Source organism: Anser cygnoides, chromosome 1, assembly GCF_040182565.1.
Source record: "Anser cygnoides isolate HZ-2024a breed goose chromosome 1, Taihu_goose_T2T_genome, whole genome shotgun sequence".
Taxonomy (NCBI): domain Eukaryota; kingdom Metazoa; phylum Chordata; class Aves; order Anseriformes; family Anatidae; genus Anser; species Anser cygnoides.
The window spans coordinates 184,941,061-184,962,624 of NC_089873.1; the positions used below are offsets into that span (position 1 = coordinate 184,941,061).

Sequence of the window (21,564 nt, forward strand, 5' to 3'; positions counted from 1 at the left end):
CCCCAGAGCCCCGTGAAGCATTGCGGAGTAGAGGCTGTGTGACTGTGAGGACAGCCCTGGCTCTCCTCCTCTCTTCCCACTCCTGTCACCAACAGCTCCCTCTACCATCTGGCAACGAGTCTGTGGCCCCCGTTGGAAGCGTGGGACCTTTATCCCTCTTACATGTGGCCCACGAGCTCCCAGGAGGAGCCCTGCCAGGTCCACGCTGCCTGGTGGGGCGTGGGGTTTGTGTAGCCTGTGGTCTAGACAGTGCGTGGGAGAATTACCTCCCCTCCTTTTTTTAGCCTGTGAACTGCACGGCCTTAGCCGTGGAGCGTTTGAAGGGTACGAGACAATAAGCAGGATCCTCCAGTGTGTTTTTTATAGGGCTGTTTTCCGAGTAAATCATCACTCTGCTGTCATCAGTGACACGCGTCTCGGTGGCACTCACTGTCACCTTGTGCTGCTCGGCGTGCGCTCGCCCCCGTAAGGGGATGAGTTTCTCTGCCCAGGCGCCAGCATTTGGGATGTCCCGCTGGGTCTGCTCACAGCTCAGGGGGGCTTCTGCCCCTCTACCCCACAAACTGGGATGCGCCCATACAGGGCAGTACATGCACATCGCCAGCATAGAGCCGGGAGGAGGCACAAGATGAAAACGGTGTGGCTCGGGGGACACAGCCGAGGCTCTGGAAGGGACCCGTGCCAAGCCCTCAGCCAGGCCATGTTGGCACGTCTCTCTCCTGGCTGCCAGGAGCCCTGGCTCTGACTTTTTGAGCGTTTTCCGTGCTTTACAGCAAACTGCCCCTGTCACTTCGCCCTTCCCTCGGTGCTGCATTCCTGTGTTTAATCTGGCTGACAATTGGAAAACGCAGCAGCTGCTTGAGAGTTAACTCTGCTGGAAGCTGCTGCTTCGTGAAGGCTGCTCCATTATAAAACTCTGGTCAGGCAGCTGGGGGGAGGAGAGGATTTTTGATTCAGTGACGCTCTGCAAGTCCACTCGATCTGGCTGTTTTCACCGAGAGCCATCACAGGCTCTGCTTGTGCTTTAACCGCCCCCCTCCTTCCAATTGGTGCCTCTGCTCATCTGGTTTTAATTTGCGTTTGGTGGTGCTGCGTGCCTGGGTCTGGTTACAGCCACCTTGGTGAAAGATGACAGCCCAAGGGGTGGCCGGACAAACGGGCAGGGTACACGGGAGGTGTGGGGAAACCCGTGCCCATGGTGTGGACTGAAGGTGTGCACCCTTCTGCCAGGCAGGATGCTCAAAGAGGACCCTTCAGACCATGCCATGACTGCTCCTGGAGCTTGCCCCAGGTGACTGCACAGCATCCTTTCCCTCCAGGAAGGGTGTGAGCATGTAGTGCTTATCCTCAGTCGGTGACAATTCAAAGGTCCGTGAACCTGTGATAGGAAATGAAAATTGCCAACAACTTTATTCACAGATCAGAAATTATTTACACAGCATGTCCAATTTTCCCCTCTGCTGGGTTTTATGGTTGTCTCTCATTTCGCTCAGCGCTGCTGGAAATGTGTAAGAAATGAACAAAGCGAGAACCCGTCATTTCTTAATCTGCTTAAAAACTGACTGTGGGGTCATCAGGGAGAGAGGCCAGGTGGTGCAAGCAATAATTTGGCTGAACTGAAGGCACAGATTAGGGTAAAGTTCAGATCCTTACATCCTTCATCAGATCTTTAGCTGCCATCAGTCAGCATAGCTTCATTGCTTAAATGACATGACAACATTTATCCAGATGTTGAAATTAGGCTCTGTAATTATTAGGTTGTTTTAAATCAAGATAGTCATGAGCTGTTCAGATTATTTGCTATCTAGGAATGCCAGGTCTTTGTTCCCCGTGTAACCATTATAGATTTAGTTATATACCATGGGGTGTGCTTTGACTGTGGCTCAGTGGCACTTTTGTGATTGTCACTTTAATTGGCCTCCAGCTGGAGATCTAACCAAATAAAACCCTCACAAATATTTTTCTTGGGGGTAAAAGAACCCCCTGCCATCTTTATTGTGAAGAAAAAGCCTGCGGAAAAATAAGCAGTGCGCTGAGAGATGCTATTAATTCATCCTCTGTGCCTTTCTCTGCATTGGGCAAGGAGATGGGGAGGCAGTTTCACTTTCTGTTTCTTCTCATCTGAGTCACCTGCACCAACAGGACTGCTGCTTTCAGTGGCGGAGGATGGGTGTCTGAATAAACTGTATTTTTCTTGAACTTAGAAACCAGCACAGTTGTGCTCGGTGTAGCTGGTTTAAAGTTTTAATGATGTTCTGTTAGTCTGGGATCTAAATAATTTTCTCAACATGATTTAAGAACATGGCCTTGATGAAGAACTTAACCAATTGACAGTGGCATATTACAGGAGGCCCGTGGGTGGGTGAGATGTAGACTGCCCTGCAGCTGTGGTGGGCCAGAGCACCAGGGCTGCTAAAACTAACTTAATCCGATACTGGAGACATGTTTCCTGCTGTGAAGAGGTGGCAGGGAGGTGTAATTGCCAGAGGTGGTAAGCAAACAGCCTGATCCTCTTCTTCCAGCAGGGCAGAGGAGGTGTAACTCCAAGTAGGTCAGTGGAATAGCACCTGTACAGAAGGAGTGCAAGCTAAGTGGTGCCAAGGTTTTATAGCTGGGATTTCCCCCCGTTGTATGTGGCAACTCATGCGAGTGAATTATTCATGAGTGCTTATACCATAAATCTGCTGTTATAAAAAATTGAGTGGCAGAGCCTGCAGGAAACTGCAGATCTGTGCAGAGTCAGAAGAGCTCTTTAGATACTGGTTGTTTTTACGTACTTAGCCTGTGTGTGCTATTTCAGATAATCCCGGCTACAGAGCATAAGTATATTTTAAGATGACTCTGGGATGCGCTGAGTCTATGTTTCTAATAGAAAGGTTGCATCATGGACTTTTCCTCCCATTTGCAATTATAGGAACCACTTCCTTTCCCATGGATGATCATGTGGCAGCTCTGTAGCCATTGCAGCACTTGCTTACATGAAAAACAGTGCTATTTTGAGCCTCTTCTAAGGCAACAACATGGTAGTGGGCGACAAGAAGCAGCCAACACCCCAAGGCTGGCCATTTCTTCAGTGGCTCTCAGTGGCCTGCAGTTTATGGTCTGCAAACTGCTGCCCCAGTATCTCAGCAGCATGCTTCGTGAATGTTGCTGCTGAAGTGCTTCGAAGAGCTGACAACCGAGGTGAAAGTTATGCTGTCTGTAACCTCTTGAGGGCACAGTTATGTAGATGGATACAGTCTTCACTGATAGCACTAAGTGCAGTGTTTCCAGCTGGTTTCCTTTGAATGTTTGGAAGATAGAGAGATACATAATCTAGCTAGAACAGATTGCAGGGATGCGTCTTTGACCATAACTATTGAGGGCATGACAGCAGGAAGTGAAGTTTAACAAATCTATGGCAAATTGGAGTCTGTAATTATTGATCTTCTTTTCATTGTGCGTTGGCAAGTCAATTCCACTTAAGTGAGGAGACTAGAAATTTGTGGGCAGGTAGCTCAGATATGACATACTAATTTGGTGAATAGCTTCACTCTGTGAATGCAGAGCAATGATTTTAAGAACAGAGCAATAATTTTAAGAACATAATGAACTGAAAGGTTAGCCAGTTTTATGTGAGGCAGTGGATCAAAAGACGCAAGCATTGCAAGGATGGTCAATTTAAAGAGCGTTATGCTGGCAAGGTGAAGTTTTTCATTAAAACGGTCAGTGCGCAGGAATTATGGCTGAAATCTGCACTTGCTCAGGATTCCCTTTAGCTCTGTAGGACAGCTAAGCCAAGCTCAGAGGGGTAAGAATCCAAGGGGACAGAGCATGAAATAACCTCCTGACTTGGAGACCTCTCTGAATCTGACACTTTGACCTTGATTCTGAGTGACATGTGAGAAGCGAGCACTCTCTGTAATTGTGGGTAGCCATGTGGCTCGCACTGTCATCTTTAGTACTCATCACTCACTGTTTGTACCGAAGAAATGCACAAGTTTTGCTGCTCCTTTTAGTAAAGAGGAAAGTTTTCAGCACCACTTTCTCTTCCTCTCCTTATTTCTCTGTCTTGTTTCCCTCGTGTCTCAGGGGAGTGCTAAAACTCCTGAAACAATGGTCCTTTAATTGCTGGTTAGAAAATACGGAGAGCTCTTAAGTGGGCAGTGGTAAAAGGAGCATTTAGTTGGAGAAGAAGAGGACGCAGAGCTTAGCAACTTCTGATTTTGTCTCAGAAAAAATGTGGCCTTCTGGGAAAAGTTCCCAGTTTGTATGTTCCCATACAAAATTGCTCCAGAATCCTTCTCCAAGTGTCCCATGCCAATAGTGGCCATAGCTGTTTCCATCACCCATAGCCTGCTCTGGAATAGGTTTTGCTGGTTATGGAGTTATGAATAATAACTCGTGCTCCATCAAGAGAGAATATTGAGTGTGGGTGACGGCTCTGTGTTGCCTGTCAGGAAATCTTAGAGAAACCCTTTGAGGTTTTAAAGTGACAAAGCCAAATTAGCATATTAGTGGCTGGGTCTGACTTTGCAGGTGAGATACTGAAGGTCTAAAATATAGGGGGAAGAAAGGGGAAGAGGACTAAAGTCAGAGCACTGTAGGACCATGTAGAGAAGCTGTCCCTCAAAGGAAATGCTTGTGGAAACAACTGAAGAAGAAAGAGGAACTCTTGGGAGAGATGGAGTCACTGAACCTAAGGGACAGTCAAGCTTCAAGAAATGTGGCTTGCAATTAAAGGCAGCCTGTGGGCAAGGAGAATGAAGGCAGCCTTGGTTCTAAGAAAAAGCCAGCAGTGGCTTCGGTGAGGGTAGTTCTAGTTGACTACAGGGACTAGAAACAGTCCAGGGAGAGGTTTGCATGGAGCTGTAGGGGAAGAACTGCAGGCAGTGACCAGTAACCATTATTTCGTCTGACAGCTGAAGTGAGACTTTCTGCCTGGAAGACTAAGGTCAGGATCATTTTCTGCCCATAGGGAGAAAAAGTAAGCACGAGAGAATAGCATGGAGAAAATGAACCTTGATGGGGGCAGGAAGGATCTAAGATGGTCCAGAGGCTTCCAGGAAACGAATGGTTACCCCAAACTCATTTGCAGTTCTTCCAAGCCTATCTCATCCATTTCCTCCATCTATACATGTTCCCCCAAACTCCTCCTGAAATTTGCACCTGAAAAAAAAAAAAACAGGCATAAGAACACACAAAAAGAGCTTTTTAGTTCTTATATCCTCTTTAGCTTACAATATTTTTCAAGGGGTAACTTCCGCGGAGAGGCTAGGGAGTGGTATCTGTTTCTATCCAACACCAAGCACTCTTCTTCCCCTGCAAGTTAGCTGCTCATGGCTGTTTTGCCACATCTCCTCTCTTTCCTCTTGTCAGATGTAAAGCTTCAGTGACTTTGCTCATGTAGACATGACAGGGCAATCCTCATCCTAGACAAAGACAAACTGCCTGCTAAGTATTAATCCAATGTATTCATGCACCTATACAGGCACTGCAAGAGGGGCATATTAAAGGAACAGATGCCTCGCCAGCAGGTAACAGAAGAAGAGCATACAAGGAACAGGGCACCATTAAATGTGGCTTGTGAGTGATTATATGTCATGTCATAGCCTTGTAGATTCAGCAGTAATAAGGTCAGCAGAGAGCACTGTGACTATTTAGACTGAGGTCTGCTGTAGCACAGGTCATAGGACAGCCTTCATATAATTCCTGTTTAAACAAGAGTATATCTCTGAGAGGAAAAAAAACAACCACAGACACACACACAAAAACAGCCAAAAAACTTCTCCTTCTAGTCTGAATTTAATTACTTACAGAAAAGCAGGATCTTCATAAGTTGTTCCAGTGGAGAATTACCCTGACTGCTTTTCCTCCAGATCATTAATGCAAATATTAAGAAGTGTAGCACCAAGAATAGATCACTGCAAAATCACATTCGCTTAAGGATCATTACAATTATTATTTTTTTCAAGATCCATCAGTTAGTTTGCTTTTAATCCCTTTAAACTGTGCTATGCTGTGCTTTCTTTACCAAAACCGGTATAAAAGCAGCTTCATAGCTAATGTGTTTCATACCAGCTGTCACTCCATTTTTCTACAGGTAACCCCCAAGAGATTAAGTGCAGTGTATAGTTTTTCATCTTCATCCCTTTTTAGCTTGACTATGCTTCACTTTGACTTGCTGAACTGCATTCTGTGGCTGTTATGCTGATGCTCAGTATTTGCTTCCCAGCACTACAAGGTGCCTTCATATACTGTGATACAGCACAGAGTCGAATTCTTGGATTTGGGTTTGGAGTCCAGCTGAGTAAGGCACGGAAGTGTTTGGGAAGACGTTCAGAACAAGGGAATTTAGAAGGTGATGTTATCTTTAGCAGATTTTGTAGCATATGTTCTATTGAAGATTAGCCAGCTCTCTCTCTGCTGCAGTCAGACAGAAAAGAGGAGTTAAAATACGATATAAATTCAAGACCAAAGCTGATGCAATATATGTCCTCTGTTGCTCTTGGCTTATAAATGACATTACTTAAGAGTTCTACTCGCTTAATCGGCTGTAGCCTGTGTTGCTTGAATCTTTCATCTGTGCATGGGCCACCAAATCTGACTAGAGGAGAATCAAAGTTAGCAGGTACCTGTATATAGTGCGTTTACAAAAACACGCAGGCTGACATTCAGTATATTCTCAAGAGACAATCCCCATTCCCGTGACTGCCTTCACCTTGGTTCAGTCCTCTGTGGAGCCCTGCTAAAGGCTGCTTCCCTGCCAGATCTACCAGCACAGCTCTTTGTGCAATTGTTCCCCAAGGAGTTCGACCGAAGGAGACCTGAGTTAGCGAAGATTTCCTATTGAAGCTAACTCCAACCATTTTAATGGAGCAGGTTAGCAAGCAAGAATCAGTAATAAACATTACTGGGCACAAAGTGCAGAATCAGAGGACATTCCTGCCAGCAAGGTCATGAGCAGCACAGAGCAAGTAGTGAGTTGTAATGCTCTTGGAATATTGGAGATGCAACTTGAAGAAGAAAAAAGATGCTGAGAGTAGCCTTCTTACTTAGGTCTTTGTTCTTTTCTGTTACCAGCCAGTTGAGATCTCTTGACTCTTCTGTTTTTTTTCAAAATCTTGCTAAAAAAGTGGCAAGACCCTTATCAGCTGCAAATTTTCATACGTCCTTTGAAGTCAATGACACTTAGTACAAATCATGTCAATATTTCTGTCTTAGAGGTAAGATTATTTGTTTGCTACATTACTTTAAAATGGGTGAGGTTCCAAGGCTGAGTTTCTTCTCAAAGAACTACCCAAGTGAATTAGCTTGTTTATAGTGAATTATGCACCCCAAACAGGCCTTCTTTTTATTTTTTTTTTCCCAATTATTTCAATTAATTCACTCCTAATACAATTTTCAGCTAAATACAGGGGAAAGAAACATGCCAAGTTTCAGCCTGGAGCAAGTTAGATTTAAATGCCTTGAAAGCACATTTAAAATGGAAACGCTGATGTATTAGGAAAAAATAAAAGATGCTGCTAAAATATTGGAAAGAGTCACTTTACTTCTCTTGGCTTTCCTATTGATGTTGAATAAAAAAGTGATGTTTTGAATATTGTTGCAGCTGTGTTGGGTTAAAGTAGATTTTTGCATTAAGGACAGAATTTTTGATCTAAAGAAGTCCTGGAGTGCTTTTTTATTTATCTTCAGAATAAAGTTCAGGCTTCTTGATTTTTTTTTTCTTTTTGTCCTCTTTCATTAGAAAGGAACAATGATGCTCAGCACTTCTGTGATGCTCTTCATTTCAAAGGGCTTTGCTTGCGTAACCTAGTGAAACTTCAGGAAATGTGAGGCAGGGGAGCAAATAATCTATTTTGCTGGTGCAGTCAAAGTAAACTCAGAGTTATTTCACTTCAGATCCTCTGCGTTTGTGTTGATTAGAGCTGTGGGGGGTGGGGTGGGGGGGGAGTTGGCACTTTTTTTTTCTGCATTGAAAGATCTGGCTTGTTGTGGTTCCTGAGCTCCATGAGATATTTGAACATTGCTGGGAGCTTCACTCAGCTATCAAAGTGTTGCAATATTTTCCAGTGCAGATGAAGTCATATTCCCCACAGATAGCATGGGATTGTTCCCAACGGTGCATTTTCCAGAATTTTGTCCAGTCTGGTGTTAAGTGTCTATGTAATGGTTTTCTTCCATCTCTCAGGAAACGCAACTTACAAGGCTGTGAAAAAAATCCATTTGGAATTTTTTCATGATATTCAGCCTGAATTTTCCTTTCTTTGCTCATATCCCTTTACTTCTCCAATGCACATTTTTACCTTCTGAGCTCTTTAACTTTGGCTTTATAAAGTAGAATAAGACAACTGAGGTATGGTTTCCGTGCAGTGAGGAGTTGGAAGGAGCATGCCCCAGTGAAGAAACATGGAATATATATGTACCACCTAAACTTCACCCACAGCCACGAGCCTTGTGGTGGTCATCATTTTGCTGGTCTCCCTGTTCAAGGATTTCCTTTGTCTCTCTGAGATATCTTTGTTGGCTTTAGAGATGTGAAGCTTTCTCTGTTGCTCAAGTCTAAGGCCCGAAGTGGCATTCAGACCATATGGAGGTAGCCTTAGCTTTCAGAGGACCAAGAAGGGCATCCTCTCCTCAATTTTGGGATGACTCTGCCACCACAAGACATTGCTGGTTGGAGAGGCAATATTGCTTTTGACAAATCTCTTCTAGCAGCTGTCCTGTATCTTCTCAGGCATGAGAAATTGGGCACGGTCAATGCACGCTGACAATGCTGGTGGTATGGCTGACTCACTAGGCTTGATTAGATCTCATTTACGTTGTTTGTTCTACTGTCAGTCCCCTGATGTCACAGGTACCTCTGAGAATAGCCACAGACTTTTTCCCCCTCTGGATTGGCCTTCCTCTCTGAGGAAAACCTTAAAGCCTGGTCCGTTGAAATCAGCAACAATATTCCTCCATGGGAACCAGGGCAGGGCAGGACCAGGAGCTCAGTGCTGATGCTACTCATTGAGCTAGTGGGATTTGGAGGAGACTGGTGTTGTGTAGCAATGCAGAGAACTTCTTGGGATGCCAGATCCTACCTAATTCTCTGGATACTAAATAGTAATTGCATCAGGAATAATGCATAAAAAAAAACAAACAAAAAACCCTCCGTCTTTTTAGAGGGTTGCTGCACCATGAACCGAGTCCACCTGTTTCTGCATAAGCCTGATAAACCCTAACCTTTCATGAAGACTGACTACTCTGAATTCATTTGTAGGTGAAATTTGTAGGCTAACAGACTTCAAAGTGAGCTTGGCAGTAGTTGGAAGGAAAATAAAGAAAATGTTAATGAAAGAAAACCTAAACAATTAGAACCTATTACAAATTGTTGTTATTTTTATCTTTTAACTTGATCCAAAAAGCTCCAGAGAGAATGAATCAGAAAATGCAGTGTTCTGACAAACACCGTATCATTTCTGTAGTAATGTAAAGATTTCATCCTTCCCTTTGCAATCTGACAGTTCAGTTGTCTCGCATTGTCTCCCAATAAAGATGCCTTTGTAATATAAAGTGAAATTGTTGATTTGAGAAGAATGGTTTTCTAATAAACGCGCAGGGTTATGGAGCTTGTCCCTTGCATTGAGGAGAAAGGATTTGAGATAAAGCCATGAATGATCAATCTGAAATAACAAAAGCTGCTTCTGAAATACAGCACCCTGTGAACAGATATGGAACCCACGAGCACAGTGGAGTGTAAGAAATAGCCCTAAGGCCTCTTAAGAGTGTGCTTCATGACTTCCTCACAAGTTGGAGCTTTCGTCTGAGTCTGCAGCTAACTGAAGGCCTATTTATGAATGCATTACAAAAATCGGAATAAACTTGGTATTCAGAGCATCACGAGCAATTCAGGTCAGGCACAATACAACTGAATGCCAATTATTGGAATGGATTACCAGGACATGTTAAAAAGCACTTAGCTTCACAAATATGTAGAAACTGGGGTAGTGTGATGTTAGGGGATCTTTCTGAGTGCACGTGTAAGAGTCTTTGGATTTTGTTTTGAGCTTTGCCTTGGCTTGGCCCAGATGCTGCTGTATGACTACAACTTCATCTGTCCTTTGGAGATTTGTACATCTGCCTGACAAATTTGTACAAACACCTTCAGTCATACGGTGTTGCTGCTGTCGTTCTGGTGGTGGTTGTCGTAATGTAGGCGGTTCTAGAAACTCGTCGTGCAGAGCACTAGGGGAGGAGAGACAGCTGCCACTGCAAAGAAATCGGAAACAAAGTCAGGCCAGGAAACTGGGGGCACTTTGAGTTCACGACATTTTTAAATACCTTCAGACATATGTATCGTGTGCTACTGCTGAGATGCAGAGGGGTTTTCAGGTGCTGTATGGGTTGCATGCAGGAAAATACAAAACTTCAGACCTGGCCTGTGCTGTCCAGCATCCACTGCCTGCTCCCTCCTCTCCTTGTGCTTTAGCTTTCAAGGAATTCCATTCGTTTTCAAGTATTTTTCTGCCACAGTAGTAAAAACATGATGAACGGCACTAAACACTGGCATAAAGCTCTTTACAGCCAAGACAAACCCCCAAACTGTTGCAGGCACATTCTGCAAAATCAAGAGGTTGTTATAAAAGTTATTTTTTACAAGAATTCCTTTTATAGGAATCCCAGTGGCTGGTTTTGGAGAGCTTTGTTCAGTCCCCAGACTCTCTCTTAGCAGAAGGTTTCTCTCTGTGCAGTATTTTAGGGTGAGCAGGGTCTGGCTGCTCAGGCCAGGTCACCGCTGATGGAACCCATCAGCGAGGCAAAGCTGCAGACCCAGAGCATCGCTGTGTGGCCGGGGTCCAAGGCAAATACCAGCGTGCTCTTCCCATCCATCCTCCAAGATACTCGTAACTCTGCAAAGCACTGAAATAAGGAGTGTAGGGAAAGCCATGTCCAACAGGTAAGATGGGCTGCACAGCTTTATAGTTCCTTGTGCTGCCATGGTGTGAGGGACTTTTCCCATAAATGAATGTAAGCGCAGTTCTGTTTGACAGATCAGGCTTTTTCTTAAGAGTTTCAAAATAATGCTGTGTAATTAAGGAGTAAATTGATTTCTTAACTTCCTACAGGGGGGTGATGTTCTGGAAACCATTCTCCTTGTGAGCACCGAGCCATCTGTTGAAAGTTGTCCATTGCTTCCTTATACTCTTGTGTTTGCATTATATTTATATTATATTCTCTTCCATTGGCTTCAATTCCCTTCCCAGACAGTGGAAAGGGACACCATGGCTGAAGACAGTTTATGCTGAGCCATTAAGGACTCTGTTTAGCTTGCTCTTCTTTTCCATAACCATTTGCAATAAAAACTGTGTCAGGAAAGAGCCCTTTTGTGTAACGGTCAGTGACCTGCAAGGGCTGGGACAAGCCTTGCGCTGGAGATGGCAAATTCCCTTTGAGGCCACTAAGCCGGAGATCCAGTGCTAAGAACACAGGAAGCTGGGAGGATAAATACTGTAACTTTTCATCTCATGCATAAGAATTGCCGTCTGTTTTGATCTCGTGATAGAGAAAAGTCATTCTGCTTATCTCATCTAACATAGTGGCTAGTCCGATTACAAGCTTCCCTGCCTGGCACCTTTTTAAATTCAATTTGGCTGCCTGTGCCTTTGGCACACAGTAGGTTTCATTAAATTTCACAGCAGTTAGTTTTCATTCCCTCTGTGACACCTTTTTATCAACATTTGACTCTAGTGTAATTTCAAGAAATTGTACTTTTTTTTTCATTTTTTTTTTCCAAAGTGCTTGTATCATAATAATTCAGCAGAGCAGGTGGGGGAAGACGATGCAGATACTGTTGCAAATCCATGTAGAAAACTAATATATGGGATGGCAGGTCAGCTTGCAAGTGTTTTTTGCATGCGATGATAACAAAAGGGAGCTGCTTCCCTTCCTTCTCAGTCGTTATCATCCAAGACTGTCAAAAGTGCAGTTTAAGAACTCGCTGTAAAAGGCAAATTTCATTTCTTTCAGGTTAATCACAGCTTTATTTTAAAAGCAGAGCTAGCGGAGTGCTGCTGAATCGACAGGCTAGGGTTGTGAGACAAGCCTTGTGAAACCTCAGCTAGGTAACGATGGGAGTTTTCTTTTCAAAACCAGATGAGGAAGCTGGTTTGCGAGGAAGGTGTGTGTGCAAGTACATGTGCAGGAACACAGAGAGCAGACGTGGTGGTTTTCCATTTGGTATGTGATGCCTGGTCCCTGGTAAGTGGGGTGAGGGAAGGTGGGCACCCTAGCAGGGACCTGGCACCTCTCGGTCACATCACCCCTACCTCCTCCCCGACACAGAGCGGTGTTTTCTCAAGTCTGTGCCCAAGGCAGGTGTTGGGCAGGTTTGTGTCGGTAGAGGTGGTTTTGAGATGCTCTCTAAAAGGTCTTCATTAGCAGAGCGTCAGCCTGTCTGAAATGCCAGCCTTTTGTAGACTGCTGGGGTAATTAGAACATGCAAAAATAATGTGTCATGGCTTCTCAGTAAAATTTTAAAAAGCTAATTAAAATGAAGCTTAAAAGTGCCTAAAAGCAAGCTCTGCATGCAGGCATAACTCAGAGACTGACAGAGCCGTGTCTCACTGCAAGCCAAGGGCAGCCGGGCGTGGGAGGCCATAAATCATTTTCAGAATGAGACTTCTGATTGATGCAACTTTTCCTTCTGTCCTTTCAAAGGAATCAGTTCAAGTCCTTTTGGTTTAACAAACGGAGCAGCTTACTTCCCTCTACCCAAGGGTCTCCATAATTCCCTTTGCTGATAAAATATTTCCAAATGCACACAGTCTTCAGCAGGACCTTAAACACCTTGGGAAAGCTGCAGGCTATGGGCAGCTCCCCACCTCCCTCGCAGGGAAAGGTTTCCCCTGGTTTTCCCATGGGTTTCCCACTGGTCAGCCTTATGCATACATGTATAACACATATATTTTTGGCGGGTTGGCAGGCTGTAGTTTCCATCTCAGACAGTGGCTGGTGTTGTTGGGGAGTGCAAGGAAAGCAAGGGTGCTTTGCTAGCGGTGTCTCCAAATGTCCCCTATGTGTCTCAAGAGAGCAGTGGCTGCCAGAGAGCTGCGAGAGCCGTGTGCCCATTGCAACCAGGGAGCCAGATAAACGGCGTGTGTAAGTTGGCACAGTGCTGCTGAAGTCAGCCCTGGCTCGCAGCTGGCTGGAAGAGGTGGCCTCATCCTTTCTTCTGGGGGTGGAAAATGTCTTTCCAGAGCCCAGCTTGAGCGCACGGACCTCTGGCTACGGACTGAAATCTTGCTTGTTTTTTCCAGGTTGGCTGAGTGCGCTGGGTTATGGGTGAAGGCACAAGTAAAGAGTTCCTGTGAGCTTTTTTTTCCTATTAAGCTGAACATAAGAATACGGATTATTCCTTGGTCTTAGTACGAAGGCATGAAGTTCAGGATCTGTACTCTGCTGTTTCCAGCACAGGATGATCCAGTGTAATTAGCAGACTGCTCAACAACAAGATAGCTCTGGGGGATATTTCTTCCCATTTCAGATAATTAATCATTAGTTTATGTCCTGAAGTCTGGAGATTCCTTTAATTTGTATATCTGGTGTAATGGCGGAGGTTTAAATCACAGCAATCACATTATGATTAACATGTAATTATGCAGGTATTCAATAGACAGGATTAGCTGAGACATCCATAATTTCTAAAAATGTTTTTCCAGTGTGGCCAGTGGCAGGTCTGAAAGAGTAAAGAGTAATCAAAATATTATTTGAGAATGCAGGAAGGTATAAATCCTAGAAGAGTTTTTATCTTCATATTTTATGTCTTATTGAGACTTTAAAACACGACTGTATCCTATTGTTTCGAGATGACATATTCCAGTATCAGTGCTGATGAGCACATGACTTGGTGGCCCTTCAGCTGGAATGAGGCAAGACTGCTAATGATATACGGCTTCTGACAGGTTCCACTGGGTATTTATGGGCCTCAATATGTATGCAATCTATGGATATTTCAAAACTGATTAACATTTCTGAACCTAAGTTAAAGTTTATAGTTGGCATTTCAATGGTGTCAAAGCAAAATTAATCAGAGCTCAAAAGATATGCAGTCTTCCTGACATGCTGGTGACAGCGAAAATATAAACCACTGAGAAATAGCTTGCTGAAAGACAGAACGTAGCCTGGATTTTGGAAAGAGATCCGCAAAAATGGCTTACTGCCACAGACAGACTGTGAGGGTGTGTGCGATGGTGGAGCTGGTATTTACTATGGCACTAGCTTAAAAAACTCAAGACTCTGCCAAGTTACTTGTCCCGTAATAAGTTACTTGGAAATCTTGAAACTTTAGCATATTTAGTATGCAAACTAATCTCTTGAAACAGTTCAGATAAGCAGCGTTCTTAAATGTACTCTGTCAAGACATTTTTCAGTCAACGAAGCTTAGCAAGCAAATGCTTTCATTACAGTGGCCCTCATGAGAATAGTCAAAATTTATACTTTGTTGTGATGTTAGGCTGCATGGCTGTCTGTCTGTAATAAAAAAAAGAAAATGGAACAAATTGTCAAGTATTTTTTTCTGTGTTTATCTCTGTTTTAAATAGGTCATTGATGGCCTTTCTGCATTTCAAAAGATTGCTAACTCAGCCTCAGTGAAAACTTTTAGGATCCAGTTTGAAAAGCATCAGGACAAATAACTATGCCTTTTAAGAAACCATACTTTTATTTGCTCTGTAAAAAGAAAACTATAGATCATAGAATCACAGAATGGTTTGGGTTGGAAGGGACCTTAAAGACCATGCAGTTCCACCCCCCTGCCATGGGCAGGGACACCTCCCACCAGACCAGGGTGCCCAAAGCCCCATCCAGCCTGGCCTTGAGCACCTCCAGGGATGGGGCAGCCACAGCTGCCCTGTGCAACCTGTTCCTACTGCCTCACCACCCTCATAAAAGCTGTTCCAGTGCCTCACCACCCTCATAAATGAGGTATAAGCTGTAGTTTAATAACGCCAGGTACCTGTGAAAAGATAGATGGTTTGCGTGTTGAGATGAGTCTTCCCAAGAGCAATGCAATTTAGCCTTTCTGGGTGTGGTGGAGCTTGACGGCATTTTTAGGTGGAGGGGGAACATAAACTAATTGTTAAATTAGTCTGAAACTGCAAATCTGTTGCTATATTTTCAGTCTGAAAGAGACCACCTAGTGAGCAGTTGAAAGTAAATCAAGATCTGTGCAGAACCAGCTGGTACTCCAAACTAAGATCAAGGTAGTCAGAGGAGACCTTGGTGAGCAGGAAGTTTCAGTGGAAGTGGTGTTGGGATATATTAGTTTCTTACCCCTTTCTAACTTAATGTTTATATTTTAATGCTTACTTGTTGCGAAATTGTCTTAATTTCGACTTTGGCGAGAGTACAACAACCCCCACTACTTCCATTTATCTCTGGATTTAGTACGTTGTATGAGCTATGTACTGATCCATTGACTCAGAGACTTGGATTTGATCTTCATCTGGAAGTCATTAATGTCTCTCTCATAAAATCTCTTTGATTCCTTTGCACATTTTCCCCCTTTCCTCCCAGGACACTTTTTGAAGTACTTCGCTCCACATCCAGCAAGCATGCCTTAATCATCATGGTAGTGGTTGTTCCCACTTGAATCCAGACTCCTCAGGTTCTCTTTAAGATATCAGAGGGTTTTTCTTCTTAACCTGTAAAGATACAAGGACAATGGAGAATCCTCTATCTTGCAAACAGATGGTCATAGGTGTTGCTTCCAGATCATGAATAAAAGTTCACTTTGAAAATAGAGTTGGGCTGCTGCAAACCAAAGGGAGAGGCGGCATGGTCTTCAGTGAGCTTGAACAGTACATAAACCAGAATGGAAAGCAATTGTTGGCAGACGCCCACAGTCTCAGCAGGTTTAAATACAAATGCGCATGTTACAACCAGATTTTTTGTTGCAGCCTCTCTCCAAATATTTAGAAGTAAAACTGAGGAGACAGGTGTATCTTGAACAAAGACAGTCTTTGAGATGGGTAATGAAGGCAAAACAGAACAGCAGAAAAAGTAAGATTTGAGGGAACTTAAAACTGATTGTAGCTTTTTTCTTTTTTCTTTTTTTTTCTCTTTTCTCTTTTTTTCATTATTCAGGCACAAAATTTGATGTCATCTCTGGCAAACTTGAATGACAGAATACAATATTCAAAGCTATAAAAGTACCTTTGCATAAAATCCTTATCTTCACAGTGTTTCTTAGCACAGATGCAAGGAATATTTCCATTTTGCAGATAGGAGGCTAGAAACTTACTGAAAGTAGCTTATAAAACTTACGGTTAAGTAAGTATTGATTAGAGACCTTCCAAGTCTTATGCTCATGAGCAGCCACTGAAACAGCTGCTATATGGAAACATGGCTTCGATATACAGGTGTAATAACGTGCCTCTTCCTTACACTGAGTTATGACTACAGGATTATCTGCTTAGCATTTCTGAGGCAGAGAGAAGCTTACACTGCAAGCACTGTTGGTCACAAGCTAACACACACAGCTGAACTACTCTTGAGATATCCCTGTATTAGGGCAGCAGGGGAACACAGGTACAAAACATTGCAGAAGATCTCCCTCCACTCTCTTTCTGCATTTTAGCCTTTAATCTGCAGGAGTCTGAGTTCTTTTTCATATCTTCTGATTTCAGAAAGGGGATGTTCATCTGGGTACCTCAGCAGAGTATGAATCATCTCATTGAAATATATCCCTATATCCCTCTCTCAGTGCAAAGAGAAGACTTGGTATCTACGTCTGATACCTGAAGAAGAACCAAGGTGTTGAGATACCCCAGGGCAAAAATTTCAGGGAATCCTGTATAACTCAGCCCACCAGGCCAGTGACCCTCTGGCACATCACAGCGATGGGACCCTACAGAGGTGGGCCCATGAAGAAGTGGGGCAGCTCTTTTATGTGCTGCCCATGTAAGAAAAAGTGCCAAACACAAAGTCTTGTGATAATGTGATCACAAGATTAATTTGCACAAGCAGCTAGCAGAGGACACGTAGAAATGGAATATATGCATTTTCATGTGAAATGAGTGAGTCAGAATGACTTTGTACTTGTTGCCTATTATGCATGTCGCATATATTTGATATTTTAATACTTCTTGTTATTGTTTTCATGATTATTTTTAATTTTCTGAATTACCTCAGTGTGAAAACATATCACAAAAGATGCTGATACTTTTTATTTATGTAAGATGCTTAAATTATACTTTTGAAGTTACTTACCCAGCATTTTATTTATCTTGCAATCATAATTATTCAGTGCCTCCTCCATCTGCTTTGATTTAATTATGGCTGTATAGACAGCAGTCACAGAGATAAGTCTCTTCAGGTTGATCAGTTGCATATAGCACCTTCCACACTCTATAAAGAGTAAGCTTGACACCTGGCAATTAAATGAAGGAGACTGTTTGTCTCATCTGTTCACAAGGGTTGGAGTGATATCAGGCATCCAGCGATGTAGCTTGGTTCTCAGACACGTGGCAGACTCCCTGGCAGTATGAAAAGGACAGGTGAAATAAATTATAGAGTTGCCAGCTGCTTTAAACATTCCTGTTCAGCGTCGTAACCCAATCTTGTCAAGTTTCTGGGGTTTGAGGCATTTTTGTGTGAATATCTTCAGTCTTTTCAACAGTTGCCAGAGAGAACCTCCTACTGAAGTTATTACTGCCTAAAAATCAAGACTGCTTTCAACTTCCTCTCTAAGGCAGGGTTTTCTACTGAATAAAGGTATTTCTTATAATGCTGCTGTATTTAATATGTCCTTTTTGATGCCATAAGCAGTGGTGAAGTGACTGGAGTCTGTACTCCTGTCAGCTGAAATTATACTTTCTTATTCACTTGTTTACTGCCAGGACAGTGCTGTTGGCTCCCATGGGATTTCTCCAGGTTCACTCCTAGTGTATCTGATATCCAGATAAATACCTGCCTGCTTTCTGTGGTACACAAGAACCGACCCAATTCCCTTTACAAGGAAAGGAATGAAGGAACGTGTGACCCATGCGTTCTTATTTTTTTTTCCTCTTGGACTTGCATATATCCTAACTCTTGATGGACATAACTTGGATCTACAGTTATTCAGCTCAGCGGAAATAAGATATTAACTTAAGAGATTATTGGCACTTTTATCACTGTGAATACTTCTATTGCATGTCCTCAAAGGTAACTTTGCCTTTCTTTTGCTTATGTTTATACCTTTCTCTGGGAGCTGTGTACTTGAAATTGGTGCTATGACTTTGAGCTACAAGCCATTTCCATGAGTGCTTAGTTTGTCATTTAAAGAAGCAAAGATTTTCATTAATTTAACAGTAGGCTAAAATCTGTTCAATTTGATCAAAACATCAGAAAAACTCTTTGAACTTACCTTAAAACAGTGATGAACCAGACATATTTCCCAGTGGTTTCTAATGTGACTTGAATCTGCTCTGTCTTAATCTGCATCATACCACTCAGTTACCCACTGGGAAATAAAATGCACCGTCATTAAAAGGGCAACTCCCAGAGAGACAGCAAAATTTGCCTAATGGAGGCTGATACAGGAACAATGAAAGAAATTCGAAATTATTTTTTTGGAACGTTAATGTTCCTTTCTACTTGGCCACATTCATCCAGTGCTTTTATTAACAAACCACTGCAGCCTCACCCCAGTAATAGCAGTGTTTCAGCCCAGGTTCCCAGACAGCAATACCCACCACCCAGGGAGGTTGTGCAAGCTGCCTGGTGAACGGATGCACTTCTTCAGCAGGTTTTTTGCAGGTTGGCAGGTTTCTGCTGGGTTGCTCTGGTGGGACCTCTGTGCAGTTTCCTTGGCCTGCATGGAAAGCCTAGGTACCCCGATGACTGCTTGCAGAGGAGCCGTGTTGGCCAGCCAGCTCCTTGGTTCTGCCTGGAGGAGACAACGGGGTGTTCGATGTCGATCGCTTCACTGCATGTTTTGGGGGAGGAGAAAAGAACTTGGTTTCACGCTGGTTAATTTTATATTCCAGGCTTGCTCAGAGGCTTGCTTACTCATCTCCCAAAGTTAAAAGCTTAATTTTGGTCTTGAGGAGTAATAGTTCCAGGAGGAGTAGCCCAAACAATTTGGTGAAGCTGAGGAAGAATACAAGCAGTGAAGGGGTTCCCAGGAAGACGTTTTGATACTCCATTCTCTGTGAGGCCAAACATTGTTCTGTGGATGATACCCGTCTTTTTGCACCATTGATGTACACCTACACTTAGATATTTTTCTTGCTCCTTTGGTATGGAGTACTGCTGCTGTTTTCTTCAAGTTTCTATGCTATAGACAACTTTTTCATCCAGACTCCTGTCTCTCCTCTTCTTGAGCCAGTGGACACCTCATAGCACTGTAACATCCTCCTACTAAAGACAAAAAATACAGAACATGTTGATAGATTTTTGGCTGTCTTTGAACATTACTTAGCAACTGGTGGCAAGGAGCCCCAAGGCTTCTGGAGAGTGTGCTCTGCTACCAAAGTGCCTACAGTATCCCTGGCACACTGCAAACCTGATATTATCCAGAGGGCTCAGATCTTTCCCTTTCTTTACCAGCCAAGGCTGACTCCAAAGTCCTTGCTTTAATACTCACCTGTCTCTACAGTCTTCTGTTTCTCTGTTGTTTGCTTCTGGGAGAGGATGAAACACCACTTGGAAGCTGAGCCCAGTTCCTTGTTGGACACATTTAATCTGCAAGCGTTGACACCACATCTACTCACCAGACTGTCCTCCCACCATTGCTCCAACATTTCCAATACCTACAATGCTGCTTACTTATGTCTCACTAGTTTTTCGCCTTCTTTCCTCTCCCTTTCATCTACTGGCTGCTCTACTTCTGCGGTTTCTCTTCAGTCTTCCCCAAGGTATTTAAGGACAGCTTCTATCTGATATCATTTCCATCCCTGTTTCTACATTGATCAGCAATGTCACTTTTTTTTTTTTTCTTTTTTGTATGTGTGCTCCAGGTTATAGCATATGTTTCATTATTTTCCCATCTTCTTTAAGAGATAAGGACCTCAGGCCTGGCCTGAGTTTGTTAGTAAAGTTTTAGAAAACGATTATGGGCATCTAGCAGTTCTCCTCATGTTCTGCATTTTTTGTTTAAGCCATTTATTTCTTGAAGGACAAGTGCAATAAATAGCAAGCATAAGGATTTAGCAAATCTGGCACGGAATGGCTGTGTGGGGATGCCTGTTGTGTTCCTGGTGTGGGCGAGAAACCACAGGTATTGCCAGACCATGGTGTGGCGTTGTGCTACATGGCCAGGCCCGTGCCCCAGGAAGGCTACGGGAGGGTCTCATCTCTCCATGGTAACTTGCTGCTGAGCCCTCCTACTCCCTCGGTAAGACCTGATGTTGGCTGTGGCTCTGTCCTGTGAAGGCATTTGAGAAGCCTGCATCAGGCCCGAGGGCTTCTGCCAGTTTTGGTGTTTGTCTCTGTTCTGCAAGTGTGGTTAATAATTGTGTTTGGCAGGGTCACAGCACAGAATAACCCCTGGCAAGCAGGCTGGAGAACCGTGCTAGTGTCCTCACAACAGTGACACGCTTCTGAAAACTCACACCTGATGTCCCAATCAGTTTAAGCAAGCATAGCCAGGCACTGGGGTAGCAGGTAGGTGTCCTGCTCAAGCAGCCCCACCACCTGATCCTGCAGCACACCAGATTTCCACCACCCCACCGCAACTGAACCATCAGGAACCACTCTGCCTGAAAACTGACTTAGGAAAAAAAAAAAGTTATTTTTAGCTGGATCAATTCCCCTATCTGATTTTCGGCACGACTCCACAAATGTTTGTGCTGGCACAACTGAAAGGTTGCTGTGGGAGTGGGAATGAGTAGTCACAAGGAAGAAACCAGGAACTGTGTGCATCACCCCAAAAATGTCCATGCGCTTGTAGCATTACATGATGAATGTGGTAAGTGAACGTTTTCGTGTAAGCGAGGCAGCCAGAACGGTCTGAGAAGCAATGTCAGGAGTTACAGAACAAGAAGTTTTAACAGAGCTTTGCTGATCCTGAGAGGGCTTTTTTTTCTGTGAACATAACAGCATCATCACAAAAGCAGCATGTTCTCTCCCACAGTCAGATTTTTCTGAGTACACACTGCAAGTGAGAAATGTATGGGATAAATGCAGTTGCATGCTTAATTGTTCAGAAAAGAATTAACTTCTATTATAATGCTACTATTATAACGTTTGCAGTGGCAACCTCCAGGTTCCCTACATTTTAGCATCGATGACCAAATCCTTAGTCACAGCTCGAGGCTGCAGAACATTGTCATTATTCAGTGGATAATGCAGAGATTTCAGTAATCCCCAAAGAAAAAAAAAATAAAAAAGAAAGAAAGAAACCTCCCACCAATGAGCTTTCCAAAGCCAGAGTTTATGCACTGTATATTTAATGAGCCCAAGTGAAGCAGTTTTATTGTTTGTTTCCAGGATGGTTTCAAGCTTGTCCTGACTGCTTGTCAGTGGGATTCCTGTACCTAACATTTAAACAATACTTTCTACAGGGAAGAAAATAGATTTGAAATTCAAAGTCATGGATATTTCTAATACAGTTTT

The 21,564-nt window shown here is 43.4% G+C and overlaps 1 protein-coding gene across 1 annotated transcript in view; it reads left to right on the forward strand.

The window, feature by feature from the left end:
• Window positions 1–21,564, forward strand: part of LHFPL6 (LHFPL tetraspan subfamily member 6) — a 140,362-nt gene that overhangs the window by 3,023 nt on the left and 115,775 nt on the right. The window lies entirely within an intron of this gene.